General features: G+C 44.9%; 1 long non-coding RNA gene across 1 annotated transcript; it reads right to left on the reverse strand.

Moving 5' to 3' along the window:
* Positions 1–2283: 2283 nt before the first annotated feature.
* On the reverse strand, positions 2284–5558 carry LOC308320880. The gene is made up of 3 exons (XR_013964569.1): positions 5417–5558; positions 3085–3124; positions 2284–2386 (listed from the first exon to the last, which is right to left on the reverse strand). It is a non-coding gene; the product is annotated as an uncharacterized lncRNA (long non-coding RNA).
* Positions 5559–24247: the final 18689 nt, after the last annotated feature.

The following is a 24247-nucleotide window of genomic DNA, read 5'->3' on the forward strand; positions in this document are numbered from 1 at the left end:
AGAGAGAGAGAAGCATTATCATTTAATGGTATAATTACAATCTTCCATTCTGCATTGGCTGAATGCAAAAACGAGGCAACAAGGACACCGGCACCACCCCCAAGTGGGTCGTTAAAAGATTGTCATTCATCTGCACACAACCTGGTGTAATAAATACCATTGGCCACGGCATTGTCCATATTCCTGCCCGTCAATGTGTATGGCGTGTGTGTCCGTGCGCGCGTGTGTGTGTGTGTGTGTGTGTGTGTGTGTGTGTGTGTGTGTGTGTGAGAGAGAGTGTACTTTGTGAGAGTTCTTGTACTTTGCTCCTCTTGAAAGCCAAATGTGAACAAAGGCAGACAATGAAAACTGGTGCCTGGTTTACACACGTAGCCTATGTTAATACATACTAGTAGTATTGCACATACATCTATACGTCTGTGTGCATAATGTACGTACGTACAGTATGTATGTATGTATGTATGTATGTATGTATCGTTAGGCAGAAACCTCATCTCCATATTCAAACTTTTGTTATTCAACGGTATATAGAGTCGATACTGGACGATTTCAGTATTCTGTTGACAGGAGGAGACACCTCCTGCCAGCTGCATACATCAAAACAAAAGACAATCTAAAACAACAGCAGCAGCATATTGTGTGTACTGTATATGCTGGCTAGTTAGCTATAGTTAATTAACAATTGTTCGGCTGGTGGTGTGTGTCATTTCCCAAAAGCAGGGAATTCACAAAGGGCTGTTGTAACGTTTACTTTGAGGACAGCAGCTGTGTTTACAGCTGAGCCTGAATCCATCTACAGCAGCGGTCCCCAAAGCGGGACCCCCAGGGGTTACTTAAAGAAGGTTTATTGAGGACAACTGAGCATATTGCCTCTGGCGGGTGGAAACCTCATTATGTACAAAGTAATGTAAAACTCTTTTCAGGATTAAAATTCAAAAACAGCAAAAAGAGCTTGCAGATCCGCCACTTTTGATGCTTTCGTGTGACGCTGTGTAGAACGATCAAGTGGGGCGTTAATTTACTAAATTAATTAAAGTTAATTAAAGTTAGAATATGTAGATGAGCGATGACAATGTCCTGTAGTCGTGAGTGCCTGTAGTGCCCTCTCTCTGCACAGAGGTCCATGGTACCTGTGTTGCCTTTAATTAAGGCAAATGTTCTATTTTTCTGTATATTAATTAATGGTACGTGGTTGAATTTCTGTTTACCTTAGAAGGGCTTTGAGTACTTTATTGTGAAGGCGGTTACCAGTGATTTTGTTTGAAAACTCTTTGTATTTAATGAGAGTCATTTCCTGTCAGCACCATTTTCATGCAGCAGTGCACAGAGATCACAGGCTGTCCAGAGCTGTGAGCCTAGAATCCCATCTGTTTTGTGTTGATTTCAGTTATGTTAACTTTCTGTATAACTTTGTGACTTTTTGTACATGTTTATTTGTAAGAGGAAAGTTATTTAGAGCATAGTAGCCTAGAGTGCACAGGTGTAGGGCATCCTGCTAATTGCCTTGATGTGTGTGTAGGTCATTTAGCTACTCACCTTTTTTCTTTTTACTGTGAAATGATGTCAATTAAGAACAAACCCTGTTGTTATGTTTGCAGTTTTCACCGTCATGTTGATGAGGAAGAGCAACAGTAAATGGTCCAATCTTACTTCGTCTCTGTCTTCATTGGCTATGGTTTAACTCGGTGTTTAGTGACAGTTCCCTACACTGCATGAGAACACTACAGTACCAGACATGTACAGTATAATATAATGTGGTTAGTGTACCTCTCTGCTCAGAGGTCCATGGTACCAGGCATGTACAGTATAATAATGTGGCATGTACAGTATTTAATACCAGTAAGTAAGACGCCCTGAAGTCGAGAGGTCCCGTGCGCGCATCCGTCTAGGCGACGGCAGACTGCTGGGTGAGCGCTGGCGCTTTGGCAGATCAACATTATGGAATGAATTCTGTACTGGCCATATATGGAGCGTGTCTTGAGTGTTACAGGGTTTGATGAGGTCAGATCATCATATGGAATGTCGTAACAGGTCAGCTCCATATATGGAGATCTAAAGGTTTTTTAGGTCAGATGTAGAGTTGCTGGCCGGACGGCTCCATATATGCAGATCTAGGTGATGATCCAGTCTTTGTCCAGGGTTTGATGAGGTCAGTGTTGTGATCTTCATAATGGAGCGTCGACCATATGTAACAGGCTGATGGCCATATATGGTGGCGTGACCTGGCGGACGGACAGACAGGTTTTCATAGTAAATGCGACCTGCAGTCGCAATAATACCTCTGTCCATGGTACCAGGCGTGGCTCCTCAGGTCGTCTGTGCTTAACTTCAGCTCCTCTTCCAGCTCCTTCTTCAGGCTATCCATGTCTTTACGACCACCGAACACCTGGCGCGCACACGCACGCACGCACACACACACACACACACACACACACACACACACACACACACACACACACACACACACACACACACACACGATATTGCCACAGCCGTAGTATCAGGTGTGTATACTGATGGAGTGAGAGATGTAATGAAAGACAAACTCAGTTTGCAGAGGTAAACAGAGACAAGATAGACAGAGGAAGAGCAAGTTGACAGAGAAAAATATAGCTCACAAAAGATAGACAAGAGAGATGTAGCAGGATCGTTGGAGAGAGGCAGATAGAGGTCGAGATGGACAGAGAGATAATTAGGCCTGTTGATTATTACATAATCATCTAATCACAATTATTTGAGAATTTTCATAATCGTTTCCACGTTGAAAAATGTTGATACATTTTCAAATATAAAAAAGCTGAAATAATAATAATAATCTACAAACTTACTTGGTTCGCGTTGTAAGCTTGTAGATCAGCTATTTCCTCTAAAAAAAAATATTACGATGCCTAAAAGGCCAAAATGAAAGGTATCGTTTTATTGAGTTTCTGTTACGGTATAAAAATATATATACAATTAAATAATTCATCGCAATTATTTATATGACAATTAATCGTCAACTTAAATCTTGTAATCGCAACTATAGACGGAGAGATTTAGCAAGATAGTTGGCAAGACAGAGATGGACAGACAATAGCCTCTTACCTTCAGCTGGCTGAGGTATGCGGCCACACTCCTCCTTTTGCTGAAAAACAACACAAGGCCGTTGCAAACATTATAATACTGAAACTATCTCGGGGGAATGGCAGATGACGCCATCGTGTTTTCACCCCACAGAACAAGAGCAGGACCTCGGTGGAAACAAGGCCGCTGCCAAGTGCCAAGGTCTGCCTCTGTCATTATAACACCAGAGAGAGGCTTCCTTCCTTTCTCTCTCCTTCCGGCTTCCTGCCTGTCTCGTAGAGACAAGGGCCCATGGATAGACCAATCATAATGTACGGTACAGCTCAGGACAGTCAGAACTGGGACTAACCCTTTAGGTAGGCTATCATTTCGTTGCGGTCAGGCAGAAACCTATTTTTCTATATTTCTCGTAAATGAACTCCCTACTTGATCGTACAACGGTGTGTCGCTCAAATGTGGCAGATCCGCGAGCTCGAAGCCCCCCCCCCTCATTTGTATGGGTACGTGTCGCTGATTGAGTGATTTGTTAGCAGGTAACCTCGCATCACCAGATTTTCCACCTGGGAGGAAAAGCCTGGTCTGTGTTCCTACATCACCCGTGGGTTCCTGTCTAGGTGTGGTTTAGACCGTTAGATGCGTCGCTTTGTCAGTTTGTTAGTCTCGCCAGTCACTACGAGTTGTAATAAAATATGGATATACCAAACAAACTATTTCAAGAGGTACCGTACTTGAAGAAATTATGATGGAGGGAATTATTTTGGGTCATTCTTATTCCGGTTTGGGGGTTTCGGCCTGATGACTACAAACCAGACTACAACATGACTTAAGTTATCAACTTATCATCCACTCTCGCGGCCGGATCATAACGCCAAAATGCTATGCCTCCCAGGCTTTATGATCCTGTCTGAATGTGAGTGGTTGACTAGTAAGGGGAACCCTGGCTGCTGATGGGCTCCTGCGACCATGTTCTCAACTATAAAGCTGGTTGTCACCATTTGAGTTCTCGGATGTCTTCATTATTCATCACCAGACTCGCCTGTTCCCCACATTCCCCATTGGCTAAAGATTGCCTTCCAAAGTTTGCAGGATTGGTCCGTTTTGAACAAAATGCCTCAAATCACAGTGTGCGATTTCCGTGAAATTATGCACACACATTCCCACTATAGGCCGAGGAAGAAATGCCACTTAAAAATGTTCAAATCAGCCTCATGGCTTTGGGTTTATTTTAAACCTGTGTGGTGGACTGAACTGGCTGTTTGGGGACTGGGAAGGAGAGAGTCAGTTTTCTATGTAACACTTATTGTAATCTGGCAACCAATTATGTGAATGTGTGTGTGTGTGTGTGTGTCCATTTTTGTGTAGATGCAGGAACTATGTTTGGCTCCTCCCCTTTCATAGTCCACTTCCTCCTGGGTGCTTCTGTGTTTATTCCTACCAACAACAAACTACATGTATGAGTCTCTGAGAGATTACACCTATAGTGACCGGACCCCTAGGCTGGATCTTAACGTAAATAAATACAACCTGAATAAATTCCAGGGGTGTCCCGACTCCCCAGCAAAATGACTTAATATACAGCATCAAAACCTTTACCACTTCACCTGTATCAAGCTATTCAATAATAGCTGATCTGCAAGGCCAGATTGACAAATCTTGATTTAAAACAAAAATGGTTAGCTTCATAGCATAATTGCAAATTATGTCATATAACTATAGCCTATTAAGGTTTTCAGAAAAAAGAGACACTATCTGCCCAAGTCATCTCTTTGCCTAAATCTACTCAGGACTGATCCATCCTGCCTTATGGCCTATTCTCAGCCTACCAGAATGCTTGTTACATTCCTAAATCAAGTCACCTCTTTGATTTAGGCGGCTAGTTATTTGGAATGTAACAAGCATTCTGATAGAGGCAGGGTGAATCAGCAGTTTTAGGAGAGTAGAGTGAGATTATTTTCAGATCAGGGTCCACACGGCCCTAAATATAAATTGAAGGCATCCTTCTTGACATAAAAATGTAAGGACCACTGTACACACAATATGCTAATGCGGAGACAGTACACTCAAAGTGGGCTCTGGGGACCCCCAGTGGTCCTTGGGTATTGGGGAGTACCAGGGGGTTCACAGCAAAAGTAGTTGGTACAGCATCACAATCACTAGTTTAACCATATACTTTGGCTATTCAAAAATAGCAGATATACAATCTCATTGTAGATCTGCGCGACAACGTGCACAGACAAGCCTCCACATATTAAATCTCACAAAGAAACTGTCACATTGCGATAGAGAGAGAGAGAGAGAGAGAGAACAGACTTTATAAGCTGTCAAAAAGTCAAGTTTATCCAGATGTTCTTACCTGTCACTCAGTCCCAACTCAAAGAACCCTCGTCTCGCAGTCGCACATTGTTTATTTGTTTGTTCTTCTATCCAGCGGTTTGGTTCGGCTATCAGTTCACGATTTGACACACAAACACACCCAACAACAACAGCTATAAGTGTGTGTGCGACTCCTGGTCCCTCCCTCTCCCGTCCCGTCCAGCCTCTGTCTCCCCCGTCCCCGTCAGCCTCGCCTCTCCCCTCGGATAAATTCCCTGTAGTTTTATTTCTTTTTTTTCTTTCGCTTTTTGCATGCCCCGCATTGGCGCATTCATAATAGCAGACCTAGAATCAGTGAGCTTGTGGTAGGTCTCATATAGTCTTGTAGGCCGTTCTTATTTGTGACGAAGCTAGCCTGCCTTTTGGTCCCGGATAACCTCGACTCGCGTCACCATACTGACCACTGACCAACTTTCCACCTCGGAGGAATAGGGAGGAAGGTCCTGGATAAAGACTGGAGCTCCACATTTCGATAGATCACCAATGTCGGTGTAAAACATGTAATAGAGCCCAATACTCAAACCACACGGTGCCGCTTTATACTACTAAATCTCCTGTTTTGGGCCAGATAAGGTGTGGTGTAATTTGAATCATATAGCATATTCATAACTACTTGGTTAGTCATAATTGTTAAACTTGCGAGCCATTTCTCCCTTCATCACCCACCACAGTGTCTTAACTATTTGCATATCAATTGTTCCACAGGCAGGAAGCCTTGTGGCTTCACTCTTGACTTCTCAAGATAATTCTTGGGAGTGATCTTTTATCTGATAATATCTTTAGTGTCTCCAAACTAGACCACCTGGGGCTTTAGGCCTTCCTGTTTGACTGATAGAGGAGCCATTCTTTAGGGTAGGAGGCTATACAGTTTGTCTCCATGCATTTTTATGAGTACTACAGGGACTGTCACAGTTGGGGGTCTTTGATTAGCTGTTTCCCCTGACACACACACACACACACGCACGCACGCACGCACGCACGCACGCACACACACACACACACACACACACACACACACACACACACACACTTTCTGAACATCAATATGTAGGTGGTATGAAGGTGGAAGACTGGATCCAAATGATAATGCAGATGTGACAGACAGACAAACTTGCACGCACACATGCACATTTCACAACTTCACTTCACCACGACAATAACTTGTGAGCATACATACATAGCAAAGTAAAGCAAAGTTACCATGTTTACCCAGGGTAACTGGACTAAGCTCAATAACTTGTTTACAGCCAGGCCCTGCTCACAGAAAATTTCATGGTAGGGGTTCAATGCCTTGCTCAAGGACACTTCAACGGTGGTAAATTTAACGTGCCGGTCCGGGGATACGAACTAGCGACCTTCTGATATCAAGACCGCTCCGTAAACCGTTCGGCCACCGCTGCCCCACATTGGACATGGTGTACAATATAGTATACATACCCGGTACATACATACATACATACACAAACCTATATGTAACCTGCATACTGTTGCTTCTCTGCTAGACATGATCAGACAACTACTGGTACAATTTACACTCACAGGTTTGTAGAGTGATAAAATAACAATTTAGTTGTGAGTCACAGCAATTATTATTTGACCACATGAACTGTACATGCTCAGTTGGCCGCGGTCCCCAAGGGTTCTGTACTTTCCCCTCAGGAAGAGAGAGACACGGCGAGAGAGCAGGGGAGTGGCAGCCGGGAATCGAACCAGGGACTCGCCGTCGGCTATCGGGAGCCCTTAGTTCATCATCATCATCAGTTATCTGTCATGACATTTTCTTTATTATGATCAAAGTCCTTGAATTGTGAAGATAAACTATACTCTGTGTTTTTTTTCTTCCCACCTCAGTGATTGCATAGTACTTTTTGCAAAATAACAATAACTGTAACAAAAACTCAGACCTGCACGATCGATCCCCGATAACCCCAGCATCCCTCATGCAGCGACGGAGGACAAAACAAGCCGATAGAGCTCTCACATGCTTTACTGCCCTCTAGAACATGTCAATGTTGGAATAGCATTCCGCTTTACATAGAGGGAGGGAGGCAGAAGTAAAGCTAAACAAAAAAAGGAGGGGAAAGGGGAAGGAAATAACAGAAAGAGAAGAGACGGGGGGCGGGGGGAGATGGGCGTCGTTAAGTTGTTAGTCAAGAGTGCCAGATTTACTGTTTCCATTCCTACACTTTCCCGAAGGTGGATCGATGGAGGAGTCAGTTCATTTTCTCCCATGTCGATACTCTGAGCAGCATGCAGCAGAGTTCAGGCCTCTTCCCTCTCCCCCTCCCTCCCTTCTCTCTCCCCTCCCTCCCTTCTCTCTCCCCCTCCCTCCCTTCCCTCTCCCCCTCCCTCCCTTCTCTCTCCCCCTCCCTCCCTTCTCTCTCCCCCTCCCTCCCTTCTCTCTCCCCCTCCCTCCCTGCCCTCGTCCCCCTCCCTCCCTTCTCTCTCCCCCTCCCTCCCTTCTCTCTCCCCCTCCCTCCCTTCTCTCTCCCCCTCCCTCCCTTCTCTCTCCCTCTCCGCTCCACTCCGACCCGTCCCGCCTCACGTCTCATCCCAGCCACAGCCGAGCCGTCACATGCATTACAGCGCTGCAGCGCTGCAGCGCAGGGAGGTCTAGCGTTTACCAACCGCGTACCTCCACTTCTCCCATCAGCGCTCAGTCGAGATGGAGCTCCTTCCAACGGGAGAACCTCAGCCTCATGGGGGGGAGTAAAAGATATCTGACCCTTTATCGGTGGTTAGGGGCGATGACTACTTCCTGCGAGTTGCTCGCAGTTGGCCCTGGATCTTAAATGACCTTTTCTTCCCATTTAGCGCGCTGGATGCCAAGCTAGCCAGCTCTTGTCTCGCCCTCCCCTGTGTGTGTGTGCGTGCATGCATGCATGCATGCGTGTGTGCGTGCATGCGTGTGTGCGTGCGTGCGTGCGTGTGTGTGTGTGTGTGTGTATGTTTGTTTCTCTGAGGGGGGAACTTCTGTTTCTTAGATGCTGGAGGTGCGCAACACCGGGAGATACCCCTCCAATCCCCAACACAGGGAGGAGACCAAAGCTCTGACCCTAAGTCTCAGTGCTGCAGGGGCCAACCCTGCACTCTGTCTCCGTATATGACCCCGCCAATACCCCCCTCACACTCCTTCCTTCCTCCTTAGGGGTCCAGTCAGTCCTAGTGTGTGTGTGTGTGTGTGTGTGTGTGTGTGTGTGTGCGCATGGGTGTATTGTCAGTGTGTGTAATGGGGAAGGAGGAGGCATGTATATTTGTCGGTCCTATAGTGTACGTGGCGGGGGTGGGGGGATGTACAGTATTTGGCACAGAACTTTGGGTTGGTAGTCGAAGGTGCACGCAGGATATGATGACGCCCCGGGACACGAGCGCACTGTTTGGTCCTTTGAGAAAGTACACTTTTTATTCTACACATTACGTTCTACACTTTACATTCATGTCAGTGTTTTAGTTTTTTTTTGTTTAGTTTTTTGTCTGTGTTTTGCAGCTCCTCGCGGAAATGTGGTGTTCTGAGAGAGTTAAATCAACTGTTAAATTAGATATTATTTAATTTATATATGTGTAACTCTGAGAGTGTACAAATGTATTAACGCAACCACATGGACCCATAAAGGGACAATTTTTTTCAACACACCATATCACTGTGTACACAGCATGGACTGTTGTTAGGCCCCCGCGGAGCCACCAAAAAAAACAGCACACTCCATAATTTTCATCTGCATAAGCACGGAGGCGTATGTGTGCAACATATTGCCGAGGCGCTGACCGTAGCACCTCTCTAATTAGGCCTAAGTGAAGTGTTGTTGTTGTCTCTGTGTGGTGTCGGCAGCCCTCACCTCGCCCCCCCTCGCCTGCAGCCAGCGGTACAGCAACATGGACGTCAAGCTGCCGCCATACAGCGTGTTTACATGTCCGTCTCCGTGCTCCCCGGTGGCCTCGCGCTCAGCGCTGATCTGCAGAGTTCATTTTGACGCAGAGACAGTACAAATGGACCTAGGATTTTGCTGTGCACATTCTGTTCAGGCATTCACACACGCAAACACTCACTCACACACACACACACACACACACACACACACACACACAAATGGACACATAGAAGAGATGTTTTAAAGGAAGGCATAGAAACATTAAACGTTAATCAAGATATATTGCCTGGCGGGCAGACAGGGTGACAAAAACTCACAAGTAGCACCACACACGCGCACACGCACACACACACACACACACACACACACACACACACACACACACACACACACACACACACACACCTCCAGTCCATAGTATTCACTCTCCAGTGTTTTGGTGTACTGGGGCAGGCCAATCTGTCTCAGCCACCAGGCAATGGAGCGATTACTCATGTCTACAACGAGAAAAAAGAAAACAGACACAGAAATGATACCAATTAGATAATGCATACAAGCACAAACACGCGCATACACACACACATACTGTACACACACACACACACACACACACACACACACACACACACACACACACACACACACAGCAAACAAGCATGCACATCTTACATTAGATTTGGACAGAGAGATGTACAACCTTTTACAAAATTGTGTACACGGCTAGTCACTAATTGTTTCCTATGCATATAGTCCACAAAGACCCCACTCTAAAATAAAAATAAACAAATGGAGGACCCGTCAACTGTCAAGGGGTCCTCTTCTATTTGGTTCCATTCGTACACTGTCAGAGTTTACAGCCCCTAGCCGTAAGGGTGTCCATGTTTTGACCCCTGGTGGTCCGGGGTCAAACGTGGGTGAGAAGCAGTGGCATGCAGTGAGTGAAACACAGACCACCTTGTAGCACCTGGATTTTACATGCAGCAGCTATGTAGCACCTTCCTGCTTAGTGACAAACACTTCTCCAGGACTCTCAAACTTTCTCTCTCTCTCCTCTCTCCTTCTCTCTCTCTCTCTCTCTCTCTCTCTCTCTTATTCCATGGTGCCGTCTTCTTCTTCTCTTTCGATCTCACTTCTTTGCTTAGCAGCTGTTGTGTTATTGTCTCTGACAATCCTGATTTTACCCCGGTAGACTCTCTCAGGTCTATTAACCACTTCCAATAATATGACATATAAGATTACAGTTTTATGAGCTGGGGGCGTGGGGTATATCATATAGCAATTTTAAGCATGTTAAGAAGCGCTTTCGACACCCCGTGGAGTGCGCAAAACGGCCTTGAATTAGTCATGGGAGTGTCTAAGGCGTGTTTGAGAGTTACCCAATCAACATGTCCGTACTATTTTCTTTACCAGTCAGCTGATGTCACATACGGAATGCGCACTTTGGGGATCGTTATATTACATTTCTTCAGGCTGGCACCATAGAAGACATGACATATGACTTTTGTCACATTTGGGTTAATTATTCCTATTGCACTGCATGCTGTCATCTTTATGCCTCAAAATAAGTTGTTTCTATTGAGAAACACCAGTAAAATTATATTTTAATTTAAATTATAATTATATTATATTTGACATGAGTAATGAGTTGAATGCGAGGTGCGTATGCCCGTGATGGTATGGTCTTCGCTCGTAGCATTTTATTGAAGAAGAGTTGGATCGGGTGTGATACAGCGTATGAAAGCAAACTTCCCAAGGATTATAAAGATGTTTTTATTTATTTTTAAGGTTGAGAAATGAAAGAATTATGGCCCTTTCTAATCTCAACATTTCACAAAAGAAAGACGCATATCCAAAGAGCTGTTTGCCATGTCTCATAGAAACAAGTAAATATGTCTATAAAAATAATCCCAAAATAAGCGCATATAACAGGGGTCTGTAACCTATTTTAAATGAAGTGCCATGTTTTTATTTTCTAGATAGTGAGTCTGCCATATCCAGATTAATTTTAATGACACCACATTAAAATAAAAAACATATTTTGATTGTCCACAAATATAAAGTTCTTCCATCTTTTTAAATATTTTCTTGCACATTGTTATAATGATCATTATATATTCGCCTGCAGTCAGAGTTCATAGTTTTAATGAATGAATGTGATGCATTGTGAGCTGGTAGATCTGCTATTTTCAAAAGTAATCTTGGAAAAATGTAATTACATTTTTTGATTAGCCGTCCTAAATGCATTCATCTGGGGATCCTTGACATGGGAATGTGCTGTGTGAGGATCACTGGTTTAAACAACATTAGGAGAAAAGCTCAAATAACCCCTTTAGAAACAAGAAAAGCAACCACAACTACCAATATTTACAAGCAACTTTACAGAAAAATAAGCCGCTTATAATAAACAGACTTGGCAACCCTCCCAGAGCCGCTCAAGTGTAAAATCAAACATTGCTTTTTGCGTTTATGAGGTGGACAGACCCACGTCTAATCGTTATGCGCTGAGTGTTTGTAGGTCAAGGGGCTTAATAGCAAATTGCGCAAAGCGAAAATAATTAACATATGGACACTCCCACAATGCTAAAATATTCAGGAACGCCGTATGCCATACGTGTGTGCGTTCAACACGGGACGATAAGGCTTCTATAATACCATTGTGCGCAGAGCGAGGCAATATAGGCCAATTTATGTATTACCCCATTGTAAAACGGAAGTGGTTAATAGACCCCTCTGTCTCTCTCTCTCTAGTTCATGGTGTCTTCATCTCCTCCTCCTCCTCCTTCTTCTTGTTCTTGTTCTTCTCCTACTCTGTCTATCTTTCTATCTCACTTCTTTGCTTAGCAGCTACTGTGCTACTTACCCTGACAATCCAGTTTCCCCCCCGGCTGGAAGACTTCTCTCTGTCTCTATCTATTCCCTCTATACCACTATAGTCTTTCTGTGTGTCTGTCCGAGGGTGTGTCTGTCTGAGGGTACCACCAGAAGGAGAAGCCCGCTCCCCCTCAAACCTGTGGGGCTCAGCTAGTAAAAGACCAATCAGAATGTGCACCAGGCACACAGTGTCCCGGTGCGACGGCCAATCATAGCGGGATGGAATGCTGACTTGGGACCGGTGGGGAGGTGGAGAGAGCGAGGTGGGGCAAGATTCTCACATGCTTATTGGTGGTGGTGGGGTTGGGGGGGTTGGGGGGAAAGACGAGGAGAGGAGAGGAGAGGAGAAGATTTGTCAGGAAGATGTCTGTATGTCAACAAGCGGATGTTGGATCGAGAAAAGAGGCAGTATTTGATCTGTTTGCCGTGCGTGCATGTCTGTGTGTCTGTGTGTCTGCTATAGCTATAAATTGTCAAATATTACATAACAAAAGGCAATAGCCAATGTACAAGCTCACAACGCCTCGCATTGCTAGGCGTTGTGAGCTTGTAGGTCGGCTATTTTCACAATAAGTGGAACAGAGTCAAACAAAGTGTAATGCCTCAACTAACAAGTGCTTGTCATGAGGGTATAGGGGGGTCGCCACTCACCAGTTCAAATGTGATTATTTGGGGGGTCCCCAGTCAAATGTGATTATTTGGGGGGGTCCCGAGTCAAATGTGATTATTTGGGGGGGGTCCCGAGTCAAATGTGATTATTTGGGGGGGTCCCCAGTTCAAATGTGATTATTTGGGGGGTCCCCAGTCAAATGTGATTATTTGGGGGGGTCCCCAGTCAAATGTGATTATTTGGGGGGGGGGGGGGGGTCCCCAGGTCAAATGTGATTATTTGGGGGTTCCCCAGTCAAATGTGATTATTTGGGGGGGTCCCCAGTCAAATGTGATTATTTGGGGGGGTCCCCAGTCAAATGTGATTATTTGGGGGGGGGGGGTCCCCAGTCAAATGTGATTATTTGGGGGGGGGGGGGGGGGGGGGTGTCCCCAGTCAAATGTGATTATTTTGGGGGTCCCCAGTTCAAATATGATTAATTTGGGGGGTTCCCAGTCAAATGTGATTATTTGGGGGGGTCCCCAGTCAAATGTGATTATTTGGGGGGGTCCCCAGGTCAAATGTGATTATTTGGGGGGTCCCCAGTCAAATGTGATTATTTGGGGGGGTCCCCAGTCAAATGTGATTATTTGGGGGGTCCCCAGTCAAATGTGATTATTTGGGGGGGGGTCCCCAGTCAAATGTGATTATTTGGGGGGGTCCCCGGTTCAAATATGATTAATTTGGGGGGTTCCCAGTTCAAATGTGATTATTTTGGGGGGGTCCCTAGTTCAAATATGATTATTTTGGGGGGTTCCCAGTTCAAAAGTGATTATTTTGGGGGGTAGCGGCCTGAAACTGTTGAGAATCACTAGACTATATTAGTGATTCTTAACCTTTCAGAGAGTGTAGAGAGAGTGTATCTGTCTCTGCAGTGAATCAATATTGTGTATCAGACTGGCCCCTAGTGGTGAAGTACAGTAGTGTGGGGAGCAGGTGAACACTGTGCTGAGTTACAGTATTGTAATAAGGAAAAATTAAGCAATAAGCCACGAGAGGTCTCAGGTTACCGGGTATTTTACACTGGCTGGGGGCGTAGTCTTCTACCCCGCAGCCAGTGTAAAATACCCGGTAAGCTGGGGCCTCGAGTGGCTTATTGCTTTTCTAAAACGGTTACAAACATATGTACCATATTAACCTAATAAAACTATTGAATTCACAAAAGTAGCTACGCTTTGTGCTACCAGAGCGAGCCACATAACTTCCTTGTTGTGCTCGGCAAGTAGGCTATGTGAGGGGAGAATAGCGCTTGATGTTTTTACGGGGCTGCCTGGAGCCACACATTCACAGTCATATGAGCCGGGCGGTGCTTAGACGCCCGCACGGCATGTGTTTGTAAATCAATCAAGCGCTCTCCTTCCCCAGTTCAGCTGCAAGATGATACAAAGTGATTGAAGGAGTGGGTTATTGGTGAAATTTACACCGGTCACGTGACGGTAACCAGCCAATCAGAATGAAGTATTGGGACTACCCGTTTTAGAAGTAAAACTTTAAGTGCACTTTGACCTTTTATGCCTTTATACCATTTTATTGTGAAATTGTGCATGATGTAATATATAAAAAATAATAACTAAAATTGCAGATCTACAAGCCCATGATCTTGTATTTTAGAATGTTTGGAAGTGGTCAATGTAATCTAATCTAATCTAATGTAATCTAAATGTTTATTTATGTTTATTTATTTGACAATCACATTGGATGAACCAGGTGCATTGTAATCATACAGCAGTGCTGATTTCCAACACCTGTCTCCACAGCAGGCTATTCTACATAGAATAACACCCAACAAAGAACAAAAAGATCACACTTGTGTGCCACATTAGCCTACCGTCTGTCTCTAGTTTTAGATCCGTAGGCAAAGTGTGTCTCAGGACATCCTGCTGAATCGTAGATAGATGTGTCTGGAGTATCTATAGCTGTGTCCCAATTCAGGGGTCCTTGGATGCAACAATGTGGAGCCTAAATAAGGCCACGGCTTATATGTCTCCTTTAGACTAGAGGAAGGAAGCGAGGAGACTCCGCCAATCAGTCCCCGCAGTCTGCTATGTTCTTAGTGGCTAGGAGATGAGCGGCCGAAGGTGGAGAATGGAATAGTACATGTACATGTAACTGTATCATGTTTGAGGTTGCTGCGTGGCTCTCTGTAGAGTGGTTGATGATTGATTTATTTATTTATTGATTGATTGATTAATAACAGTTTGCAGAAAAAAAGCACAGGAAAGTACAAGGTCTGCTAAGAGGATTTATAACCCGAAAGAAAGCCTATGTTCTTTTGGCGTTGACGTTTAGGAAGTAGTTTGACAGGTACATGGGTGTCTTTGTGGTGTAGCATATCTTGTAGAGTCGACCATGGGCTCATTGCAAGTTGCTGTACTCTGTCGTCTACCTGTCTCAAACCATCCCAACCTATAAAAATTAGGGGTGAGGTGAGTTGTAGGAGTGAGGCCAAGTAGTAGGCTGACCAGTTTGTTTTGGGATGTGTTCTTTTTAGGGTCTTTAGGGTTTTTGCTATTTTCAGATCGACTTACAAGTGCGAGATCAGAATAAACAGAGAAAGCATGAACCATATTGGTGCCATATGTCATTATTCCGACCTCTAGGTCAAGAGTCACATGAATAAAGAGCAATCTTTAGATAGCAATCTAAAATGCTATCTAAATCAGTGGTTCCCAACTTTATCTGGGAAGCCCATGAATTTCTAAAGCATTCGCGGCCTACCCATCTGACCAAAAAAAACAATTAAAAGGACTAAGACACCTCCAGAACTAAGGATGTGTGTTTTCAATGAATCTAACATGGTTAAAAGGGCGTTTGAAGTTACAATGCATTTGTATAGGAAGTCTGATAAAATGAATATGAAATATCTAAAAGTAAATACTGAATCAAGCAACTTAAAAACTGTCTGGGGTGTTCACAAAAGCCAGAGTAGACGTTAAAACGACCCCAAACATGTTTGGAAGTAAAATATCCCTTTGACTCTCCTTAAGTGAGACATTGTATGGACCACAATGACCTGATTACCAACTTCCTGTAAGTTCAAGCGGTTAGTTGTCCTTAGAAGGGGTGACAGCGCTTAGAGTATAAGTGACAGCGCTGCAACTACTTTACCTAGTTCTGGAACCACAGGCTCAATACACTTCCTCCACTTAAGGTCATTGTTTTGGTGGACTTCCTGCTGGCTTTGGCCTTTGTGTCCTACAAAATGCAAGCTACAAGTTACAACACCAAAGGCCACATGGCTTTGCCCATGAAATGACAAAATCCCAGGCCTGCGGCAAACTGTTAAATATGTCTTACTCTGGATGCAAACCCCAGGCCAGTCACGCAAGCACTGAAATGTCTACTGCTGATGGATATGTTGCACTTTTGAGTACCACCAGTAGGGGGTCTTACGCAACCACAAAACATGCAGCCCAATACATTTCTCAATACAAGAGCAGAGAGACTGACTGAAACCACTGCAGTTGTGTTGGTTAGTATTGCATTAAGAGTTGAGGCTGATACTAGATTTGTTGTACACCTATACTTGATTGACTGAAGACAACATAATAGTACGTCGTCTCTGTCGGGTGGAAACCCCATATGTCCAAACACTGTTACTGCATGCATGCTGAGCAATAGTAGTTATCAATGTATTTGTGACTTTTAGATTTTCATATAGTACAGTATTCAGCTTTGCTACTGTATGGTTTGTCAATTGTCTTCGTCAGTTACTATTAGCTATTTTCTGCAAGTGTAAAAACAGTTCATTAAGTCAGGTTTAGTTCATTAAGTCGTTTTAGTTCAGTATGTATATTCTCTTTTTAGTGATATAAAAATGTCAGTGATGTAAAAATGTACAAACTTGCTTTGTCAGACAGACACATATCAGATTAATATTGATTGCCTAATTTGTTTACTTAGAAGGATTATAATTTCTCACATGCTAATATGTCATTAGCAGTAGCCATCATCATCATCATCGTTGTTGGGGGGGGGGGGGGGGGGGGTGTTATTCAGGGTGTTTGCTATTCAGATGTAATTCAGTCAGTAAGTAGGTCTATTAGAACTGTGATTGATTACAACAACAATGTCTACAATAAGTTAATAATAATAATAAACACTAATCTGGGAATTATTTCGGGCCTTTAGAGGGCAGCAACGGACCATCTTGGGGCTTCACTTTCGGGTCGAGTGGTCTTCCCCTTTTGGCGAGAAGTCTTCACTTTCTGGGGCGAGTGGTCTTGGCGACTCGCCTCGGAAAGTGAAGACTTCTCGGCAAAAGGGGAAGATCACTCGCCAAAGGTGAAGTCCACTCGCCGAGGCGAGAAGTCCGGTATTCGAACAGGTTTGCCTTTCAGCAAGAGAATGTGATTTGGAGTTAATGGTTTGAGATTTTCTCCTGGTTCAGATGAGAGAGCTTCTCTCAGCTTGCTTGTGGCCCTGAATCTCTTCATGTCCTCTTCCACTTTCTTCTTTTGTTTAGTTGTCTCAAATCCAGTGCTGGACAGAGAAGCTTGCATTTCTTTTCGTTTTTGAATACTGCCGAGTCTGAGTATGTGGACTTGTTTACATATTTTCGCAGCCGTGTGAAGATACCTGTTTATCCCGAGCCTGTTCATGTCAAGGAACCATTTCTGGGCACCCGCCTAGCTCTGGGAGGTCCCCGTAGTGCCAACAAACGGGGCAGAGTCTCCCTGGATCGCCAAGGCACCAAGCCCACCCAGTCAGCTATCTCCAGTCAGCCGTCAGCTCCTACCCAGCGACCACCTGTATCTGCTCCCAGGTCTCCAGTGATGCAGTCCCTGCCTCGGCCTGCCCTTCGGCCTGCCTTCCCTCAGCCTGCTAGTTTTCAGCCTGCTGACACCCAGCTAGCAGCCCCAGCGCCTGCAGCACCGCCTGCAGCACCGCCTGCAGCACCGCCTGCAGCTCCGCCTGCAGCACCGCCTGCAGCTCCGCCTGCAGCACTGCCTGCAGCACTGCCTGCAGCTCCGCCTGCAGCTCTGCCTGCAGCACCGCCTGCAGCCCCGCCTGCAGCCCCGCCTGCAGCCCCGCCTGCAGCGCCGCCTGCAGCGCTGCCTGCAGTTCCACCTGCAGCACCACCTGCAGTTCTACCTGCAGCACCGCCTGCAGTTCTACCTGCAGCTCCGCCTGCAGTAGAGATGGGATCGGGCCGACTTTATACTACCCGAACCGAACCCGTCACCGACAGCTTTGTGTCCAAACCGAAACGAGCCCGACCTTAATTATTAATATATGCGCCTGGCCCGTGCCCGATACCCGACACTTTTTTTTGTTGAGGAAGGCACTTTAATAATTCCACTGACAGCATACAGCTTGCCTGGCTGTTACCTTTAGACATATTATGCCACACTATATGTCTTGTAAATTACCATGAAAGGGGTCCGTTTTATATAGCCTAGCCCAGTGTTTCTCAACCTTTTTTGTCCCAGGGCACACTTTTCATAGCCTAAAAATCTCGGGGCACACCTAGATATACGGTGTGTGTATATACTGTATATATACACCGGTGTATGTATATATATATATATATATATGAACCCAATATACTTTTAAAAACACGCATGACAGCACTCGTCAAATTTAAATTTTAAAGAGAAAGAAATGGACAGAGACAGTGCCTCAGTTTCACCAATTTATTTTTGAAAACTCATACAAAATATAGCACACACATGTTCAATTTGTCAATGCAAAGTAATACTTCTAAATAAAAAAAGGAGTTGTAAAAAAAAAAAAAGAGAAAAACATCTTTTGCCACAATACAATGGTCTTAAACTTGAGCACTTTTGTACAAAGAAAATCGTAAAAAATAATTGATAAAAAGAAAAGTAAATATGTTTGACAAGTTCTGTCTTAGTGTGAACCTTGAGCTTGTTTTCCTGAACAAATAGTTTTTATCCTGGCTGGGATGCTGGACAAACAGACACGGAGCTCCTCATCAACTGCTCTCAGTCTCTCTCTGTGTTTGTTTTTTATGCAAGTCAGGCTTGAAAAGCTAAGCTCACACAGGTAGGTTGTGGAAAAGGGGAGCAGCACTGCCATTGCGCTGGCTGTGATGGCTGGATATTCTTTGCCAACAGCCAACCAAAACCTGTCCAGACTTAGTTCCTTGAATTTCTTTTTGTATTGATAGTCCCCCTGTATGTCCAATAACTGCTCTTGCTCCTGCATTGGGCTGTACAGTTCGGCATATTTGGATTGCTCAGCGGACAGAAAGCACTGCAATTCCTTCCTCAGTTCATATACACGCGACAAAACTTTTCCTCTGGAAAGCCATCGAACCTCGGTGTGCAACAGCAGAGTTTGGTGGTCCGCCTCCATTTCCCCGCACAGTTTGGCGAACATCCTGCTTTTCAGTGGTCTTGCTTTAATAAAGTTAACGACGCTTACTGCATTTTCCAACACAACTAACAGGTCTTTTGGTAAAGTCTTTGCAACTAGCGCCTCACGGTGTAAAAAACAGTGTGTAGCCATGACGTCAGGATTAATCTCTTTCACTCGGCTAACAAATCCCTTGTATCGCCCGGTCATAGCTGCAGCTCCATCAGTGCACACACTGACACAGTCTTCCCAGCTTAAATTCCATTTCTCCAAATATTCCGATGTCACCCGGAAAACTTCCTCTCCTGTTGTATTTCCAGGCAGTTGTTTGCAAAACAGGTAATTCTCTCTGATGAAGTCACCATCCGCGTCACAATCAATGAATCTCACGTTTGCCAACAGCTGTGCGTGTCCACTTATATCTGTTGATTCATCCACTTGCAGTGCAAATTTACCACTCCTCATAATTTTGTGTATGACAACACTCTCGATATCTGCAGACATGTCTTCAATGCGTCGGCCAATTGTGTCATTTGAGAGCGGCACATTTGCTAATTCCTTTACAATATCTGGTGGCAAATAGTGACGCCCTATGAGTTTCATAGTTTTGGCTACTACTGTTTCTGCCAATGTATGTGGCATTTTAAACTGTGCCAACATCTCTGCGATTTCGTAGCTTAATTCCAGACCTTTTTCAGAACTCTTAGTGGTACTGCGTATCAAGAGACTTGCCTGCTTCGTTGTGTCTTTCTCCTTTTTTTCTTTCAAACTCACGAAAAAGTCTTTGTCCTTTGTAGCGAGTTCATCATGATTGGTATCAAGGTGACGCTTCAGTTTACTCGGAACCATGCCGCTGTTTGCAAGCTTGAATCCACAAACTATACACAGCGGAATCGGGTACGTTGTATCCCCAGTAAACGTGAAGCCAAACTTAATGTAATCATCACGGTACAGTCTGGCAGTGGCTTTCTTTGTAGGCGTTGCGTTGGTCGTAGTCGCCGTTGTTCCCCCCGGCGGCGAGGGGCCGCTTGCTGTGCCGTCATCAGATGCAGGTGACACGGCGGCGCTGTCTGTGCTGTCGGGTTCTGGTGGTGGTGGTGGTGTCTTTCTGGAGGGAGCGAAATGTAGAGTCTTCTGGATGCATCTCTTTTTTGCGGCTGGTTCCATCTTGTAGTAGCTGTACAATGTGAATGCCATGACTGTGCCCCATTTATACAGTAAAGTTGCCAGGCGCGATTAACATTTCTATGGCCGATGGTCGTTAGAGTCTATTGTTCCGTCGGCATGTCGTTATCGCACGTGTGACAACAACAACAACACAACAATAGGACGCTTAGCTATCGCTTTCGGGGGTGGGCTAGTGTTACTTTCAGGTCAAAATCTCGAGGCACACCTGACAGATCAGAAGGCACAGTAAACTACCGCGGGACACAGGTTAAGAAACACTGGCCTAGCCTACTACGTTGATTAATAAATAGCAATAGTATAACACGCCGTGCACACTACAAAGCACACTGCACAGCACTGTGCGCAGTCAGTTGCATACACACCGTCATTATTACACGCACACACACACACACACACACACACACGCACGCACGCACGCACGCACACACACACACACACACACACACACACACACACACTCCTGCAGTTTTATACCAGCATTGATGATTGATTTGACATCGGCAACTCTGCATTGGCAATATTTAATCCACACAGCTTGTTCGTGCAAAGTTGCAAACTGCTATTCAATCAAACAATCCGCGCCAGCGGGAGGCGATTATTGGTAGCCTAATTTGCCATGGTCCATGGGCAGGATCGAGTAACTACTCAACTCTTCACTGTTCAACATCTAATAAATCAAACTATTTATATTAATCCAAAAATTGCGGTTTACATGTTGTCATGGAGGAGGAGGATCGCATCCGCCGTGGGTGAGTTCAACCTAAGCTAACTCCTGGCTCCTCTCTTCAGTGGTTCTTCCAGCTGCGCCCCATATAATGTAGCCTCGGATCCCTACGATCATTCTGTAGCTTCAGACCTACAGAATTGGCGTAGTGACTGAGGTTCACAATTTCACATAGGGCTACGTTCGCTGCTGCTGCTGCTGCTTGCAGCATGTGCGTTGCAAGCTTGCGTTGTTGCAACTTGCAAGCGGTGCTGCTGCTTGCAGACAGAGCATTATCACGCTGCACCACCTTAATATAAAGGCTACTCTAAAGTGCACCATGCGTCCTGGTTAACCAGGAAACACACAGAGAGACAGACTAGTCGGATCGTTTTTATTCATATTTACACTTTATTTTCTATAGGCCTATATCAACAGCATGGTTGCCCGAACCGAAGCCCGACGACCAATTATGATAATGAGCCTTACCCTAGCCCGACCCGTCGGGTACCAACGGGACCCGTCGGGTTTCGGTCGGGTATCCCAGCTCTAGCCTGCAGCACCGCCTGCAGTTCTACCTGCAGCACCGCTTGCAGTTCTACCTGCAGCTCCGCCTGCAGCACCGCCTGCAGCTCCGCCTGCAGGCGCCACCTGCAGCGCCGCCTGCAGCCCCACCTGCAGTTCCACCTGCAGCACCGCCTGCAGTTCTACCTGCAGCACCGCCCGTCCCGGCCGTCCTCCAGAGGTCTCCTGTTCTGTCACGTCCCGGCCCCCCGGCCGGCTGCCAGACAACACCCGCTCAGCCCTGGTCCATCATTCAGGCCGCCCACCTGAGGTCACCTGCCCAGCCCAGTTGTGACTTTGCTCCTGGGTTCAACTCTGTCTGCATCCTTGACAATAATATTAGCAAATGTAAGCTAACGGCTGGAGGACTACGGACAATCCGGTCAATAACATCATTACACTTAAACATTAATACAATTATGTCATGTTTACATGCCTAGTCAAGCAGTCTGTACATCGCGTGGGGTCACATATATTAATTACATCGATAACACACGAGAAAAGACGAGTGATCTTGGCTCTTTGCTGGGTGGAAGGAAAAAAGAACAGAAGGCAGCAACGCGACACTCTTCCATGGCTATGTTGCAATATAGCACTAACGGGGCAAAATATGTATGGCATGTATTATTAGTTTTATACATTTTACATTTTATACATGTGTTTAGAAATGACAACATCTCAGCAGTTCAGACAATGTCCCATTGTTAACAACACACGACACAGACAGCTAGCTAACTAGGCTAGCTAGCTTCTCGCTCCATTGAAACCGAGCATTCAATAATAACATCCCTCTGCCCTCATCATGGATAATAATCATTGTATTCATATTATCTTATCAAAATAGTAAACAAATTCCAAGTTAATTAACCAGCCAAACATATATGATTTAATTCGTTGGAAATGGGATGCAGGCTTGAGCGTCTCCAGCTGGAGAGGGGCGAGTGGGGGAGAGAGTGGCCAATCAAATCGCACCAGCCGACTGAGTAGTAGTGAATTTTTTTCAGACTTCCTAGTGTTAAAAGATCACACTTCTTCTACAGCCCTGGGCAACATCAAGAAGTGTGATCTGGCTTCATCAAGAAGTGTGATCTTTTAAGGTGGAAAGGTGTTTCTTTCTTCCTGCAGAATATCGAATATCGCACGCCCAAATAATGTTGGTCATATTGGATTTTTCAATATGACCATGTCAGTCACGACCTACATTTCCATCAAGGAAAGGCCAAGCCTCATTGAACAAAATGATTGTCATTACATGGAATGATTAATAATTAAATTAAGTTACAAAATGAGGCTTTTATTCACAAAATGTGATGAGAACATGAACAGATTACTGTTGCAATTAAATCAAATATCAGAGGTAGACCAAGATGCCAATACTACTGAAATTAATAAGACATATCACAGTCTCATGGACTGGTACAAATAATAACATAGCCTACCTATACATTACAGTTTTGGAAAGCTACTTTTTTGGTTTCCAGTGACATTCAGTCACACTTTACTAATTACTGCTTACGAATTAAAATGCATAGTTTAATAAATCAGCTAAATCAGGTTTGATTTGGGCGACATTTGTTAAAGAGGAGGTAGGAGAGAGACAACTGGGGGGACGGTAAACAACGAGAGAGAGAGAGAAAGGGGGGTGGGGGGGGGGGGGGCTCACGTCCAATCCCTAACACAGCTGCTCTACCATAGGTGGGAAATAACTCCTCCTCTGAAAAAAAATTAATAAAACATTCTTTGCCACTCATTCTTGAATATTCTCCGTAGCGCTTTAGATTTTCCAACATGCAGTGCAACAACGGCACTATATGCGATAACCTAGATGAGCGTTTTTGGGACATTTTCGTAAATATTGTACGTCTAACAGTCTTCCTCATCAGTTATGGGAGTTTGTTGATGTTCTCTGTTGCACTAAATGTCTGCCTGCTTTATTTGGCATTAAGACACAGACATCACAGGCATCCTCAGGACATAATTGTGGCAAATCTAGCGGTATGTGATATTTTAATAGCCATTATTCCATCCGTACATCTGCTGCCCAGTGTGGTGCAGGGGAAAACTGTAATATTAAGTAAATGGTGCATAAGTTTTGTACCTGTATTTGCCAGTTTTACGTCAGCGTGCCAGCTGACTTGGACCTTACTGGCAGCTGAACGTTACGTTTTCTTCTGCCAGGGAATCCACTACCTCCGGATCGTCACAACACGTCACATTCGCTGGGCTTTGGCAGTGATCTGGACCATAGTTTGTCTTTTGAACATCTACCATCTGGTGCTCATTCACTGCAAGTTCGAGTTTGCTGAGAGGCCCTTGGACACGCTGATGTGTGACCCTCTGACGTTGAAGCAAATCACAGAGCTGACCTACACAGACATGTGGCTTCTTCGTGGTCCGCCTTCAAGCATCCTTCTTTTGTCCTCCATCATCATCTTCACCTGCTATTTTCGGATCTTTCGAGCGGCAAGGAAGGTGGCACTGACTCTGCGTAAGAGCTACCATAGAGCAGCATTGAACGTGGCCTGCTACCTCGGGATGTTTCTAGTGCAGATTCTACCTCTGTTGTGGTGGATGGTAATGTCTGTATTCAATTCGATTCACCCGGGAGTGATCCCTCAAACTCATAGCCAACTTGTGCCGTTAATT

This window comes from Protomyctophum bolini (genome assembly GCF_963924005.1).
Source record: "Protomyctophum bolini genome assembly, chromosome: 9".
Taxonomy (NCBI): Eukaryota; Metazoa; Chordata; class Actinopteri; order Myctophiformes; family Myctophidae; genus Protomyctophum; species Protomyctophum bolini.